Source organism: Prionailurus bengalensis, chromosome B4 (genome assembly GCF_016509475.1).
Source record: "Prionailurus bengalensis isolate Pbe53 chromosome B4, Fcat_Pben_1.1_paternal_pri, whole genome shotgun sequence".
Classification (NCBI taxonomy): domain Eukaryota; kingdom Metazoa; phylum Chordata; class Mammalia; order Carnivora; family Felidae; genus Prionailurus; species Prionailurus bengalensis.
The window spans coordinates 42,152,204-42,156,153 of record NC_057358.1 but is presented as its reverse complement, the minus strand read 5'-3'; the positions used below and the strand labels follow the sequence as shown (position 1 = coordinate 42,156,153).

At 43.1% G+C, this 3,950-nt stretch overlaps 1 pseudogene; it reads right to left on the bottom strand.

The window, feature by feature from the left end:
• Positions 1 to 202: 202 nt before the first annotated feature.
• Positions 203 to 2,933, bottom strand: LOC122473569 (annotated as a pseudogene).
• Between the last annotated feature and the right edge of the window lie 1,017 nt (positions 2,934 to 3,950).

Here is a 3,950-nt window from a genome sequence, read left to right as displayed (position 1 = left end):
TCTGGCATTTCAGCTGTATTTAATGAGGCCATCTTTCCCTCGGTGGAAACTGGGGCTGCTCAGGAAGAGGAGATACATTTCCAAGGGCAGTGGGACACATGTGATGTGGGTGACAACACATGGAACAGTGATGCTGCTGCCTTAGTGTGTGGCCATCTGGGTTGTCCACCTTGTATCACTGACATGGGTCTTGGAAATGATTCTACAGGATCTGGAAAAATTTGCCTGGATGATGTTTCCTGTGGTGGGGATGAGTCATCTCTGGGAACGCAGGCACAAAGAGTGGGGATATCATGACTGCAGACACAGTGAAGATGTTGGAGCAACCTGTTCGGATAAGACATCCAAACCGGGATCTTCAATAAAAGCACGTGGACTCTCCAATGTACTTTTTTCCCCTAATGGGTACCTATATGACAGAATACTCACTTCTCACTTTTTGAAATGAATCATACCTCATATCCTCATTCTGATTTTTTTAACGTTTATTTATTTTTGAGAGAAAGAGACAGAGCATGAGGGGGAGAGGGACAGAGAGAAAGGGAGACACAGAATTGGAAGCAGGCTCCAGGCTCTGGGCTGTCAGCACAGAGCCCGATGCGGGGCTCGAACTCATGAACCATGAGATCAGGACCTGAGCTGAAGTCGGATGCTCAACTGACTGAGCCACCCAGGCGCCCCACCTCATTCTGATTTTTAAGGCCTCTTTCGTACCAAACTTCTTTTCTCTCGGGAAGTCAAATCTCATTTTCTAATATCTACCCATATTTTCCCAAAGTTAAGTTCACCGGACCCTAGTGGTAACAAAGTATTCCACAAAAAGAAGTTATCCATAGTCAAATTAATTTAGGAAAAAATAAGGGTTTAGTCATTGAAACACTCAAACAGTTGCCTTAAAATATCCACATACTTAGGGCACCTGGGTGGTTCAGTTGGTTAAGCAACTGACTCTTGATTTCAGCTCAAGTCATGATCTCACTGCTCATGGCATCAAGCCCTGAACTAACAGCATGGAGCCTGCTCAGGATTCTCTCTCTCCCTCTCTCTGCCCTTCCCCCACTCACTTGTGTGTGTGTGTGTGTGTGTGTGTGTGTGTGTGTGCATGCGTGTGCGTGTGTGTGTGTGTATCTCTCTCTCAAATCAGTAAACATTTAAAAAAAAAAAAAGAAAAGAGGGGCGCCTGGGTGGCTCAGTCGGTTAAGTGGCCGACTTCGGCTCAGGTCATGATCTCACAGTCCGTGAGTTCGAGCCCCACGTCGGGCTCTGTGCTGACAGCTCAGAGCCTGGAGCCTGCTTCACATTCTGTGTCTCCCTCTCTCTGACCCTCCCCTGTTCATGCTCTGTCTCTCTCTGTCTCAAAAATAAAGAAACATTAAAAAAAATTTTTTTAAAAGGAAAAGAAATATCCACATATTTAAAAATTCTTTTTTCAGAGTTACCCAAATACTCATTCTTACTTGAAGGACTTACTTGTGTATGACTCATACCAACAGCGCTGGAATAAATGTTCTTCAGCTAAAGTCTGGGCTTATGGTTTATAGAATTTCAAAAATGTTAAGAATTGTTTTGCGGATTCTTCCTCCAAGCCAAAGTTTTTATTACGCAACTTTCAAATCGTGCAAAGAAAATTCTCATGCACACCTGCCCAGGTATAATTGTGGGAGAGTTGAATTCCCTGATTCTGATATACTCTTTTATTAGTCTTGGAGTTTCCTTATTTTCAATCAGTCCCAACACCTTATCTCTTACTTTAGGCATTCTTTTCTGAGATGAGCAGGTAAGACATTGAATTCGGTCTTAAGGAATTTATTTAAACTCCAATATAAATCTGAAACTTGCCTCTTAAACCTTGACTATCCTATCCAGCTTTTCAATTCAGATAGATTTACAGTTATGATTTACAAACAATCACAATCCTTCAGTGACGATTTTCTATCAAATTGAATTTTCCCCAAGTCTTCTGGATGCTCGTTCTGCACTGAACTATTCTCTTTCAAGGAGAACTTTTCCTCCTCATGGTCATGAATATCCACATGTTTTTTTTTCATGTTTATTTATTTTTGAGAGAGAAAGACAGATCCTAAGCAGGGGAGGGGCAGAGAGAGAGAGGGAGACACAGAATCCGAAGCAGCTGACACATGTGTAGCACCTCTACCTGGGCCACCTTCTTGGCCTCCTTTTGCCCATAATTCTCCTGAAGGATCTGGTGCTGTTCTGGAGAGGCCCTCTGCAGATACCGAACCACCAGTCAGCTGCATTTGTTGTCCTGGATATCAGTGCCAATCTGGCCTGTCACCTTGGGGTCTCCAAAGAGACAAGGTAATCATCCTGAATCTGAGAGAAGTCCCCCTTCTCCGGTAACACCTCCCCATCAATGCCCACCATATACACGGCAGCAGCTACAGGAAGATAGAAGGAGTAGAAAGCTATCTTGCACCTGACAATAGATTTGTACTTCTTTCCAGTGAATCTGCCAAGACCCACATTCCCCAGGGGCTGGGGTGGGGGGAGGGGAGGGGTGCTGTGATGAGGTCCAGGATCTGTCCGATCTCAGTCTGATAGGAACTCTGCAGGAAAAGCTCAATTAAGTTCAGGTAATAGGGCTGCTCCCGGCAGTACAGCTTCAGCAGGCAGTAGATACATGCTTCCGGAAGCAAAACATTGTTGACGGCATCCAAACCTATGCCTGGCTTCTGTTAGCAGCCGATCTGCCCCTGTTGGGTGAGGGATGAATCCATGATATCATTTGACACCAGGAAGAAATCTTGGAGCAGTTCCACACAGCAGCTCACAGTCAGGGCCAGCAGAGACTATCAGCATCTTAATTAAATATATTCATTCTCACATCAGTAGGCAATAGGACTTAAATATTTCACTGACTATGCCACAGCATGCCAAAAACTACCCAAGTGCCCTAACATAGATAAATTAGCCTTGATAGAATTGTAACTCATTCCCTTTCATACGAACACTTGCAAGAATTCTGCAAAACAAGCAAATACTTGCAAGAATTGCCTTCAAAAGCTGACTGTGTCAATTTGGCTCAGAATCAACTTCCAACTTCTTAATTCTCCAAAAAAGTCACATCCTCTTTACATACAGTGAATTTCAGATTCCCCCCACCCCAGGGTCCAAACTCTTGTTAGAATTATTTTCGTCTAGCAACTCTAAGATGTAAGTTTATTCCAACTTCCTGGATATTGTCATATTACAGATATGTGCCTTTCTTTCCTGACCCCACATACATGATATCACCTCTCCCTAATATCCTTCACAATATCTAGTAAGTAGTATGTAATTATTTGAAATGCAGACAAGAATCAGGACCATTAAGTAACATTATTTTTAGCTGGAGTCTCTGATCAGATTTTGAGGCAAAATGATACCTCGAAAATCATTCTGGTGTTCTGGTTACAGAATGAAACAAAAAAAGAACTGAGGCTGGTGGGCAGAGGCAGCAGATGTGCGGGGAGGGTCAAGCAGGAAATCTACGTCATTGCCACCCTTCTGCTAACCGCTGGGAAATGAACATTGGTGCAGTGATTTGCAGGCAACTTGGATGTGCCTTACTCAGCATCTGCAAAGGGCCTCATTTCACGGGAAAAACATCACACGGCTTACTCGCTAGACCTGGCTGCACTGTAAATGAAGCTTCTCCCTGGGATTGCGTCCAAGGGACACAAACTCGTGTCACTTTAATAAGGAAGCTAGTTTGATCTGCTCAGGTAATTTCTGGACAAAGATAAATATACTTACACAATTATTGACGATTTCATGTATTTAATACGTATTTATGGAGTAGCTCCTTGACAATGCTAGGCCAAAGGCAGATGAACTAAATAAAAGTAGCTCTAGTCCCTTATCCAGAGAAGAATCCAAGAGTGTAATGAATGTGCACGAGGAAATAATTATTTATTTAAAGTTATGAAGTAGAAGTACAAGACGAAATG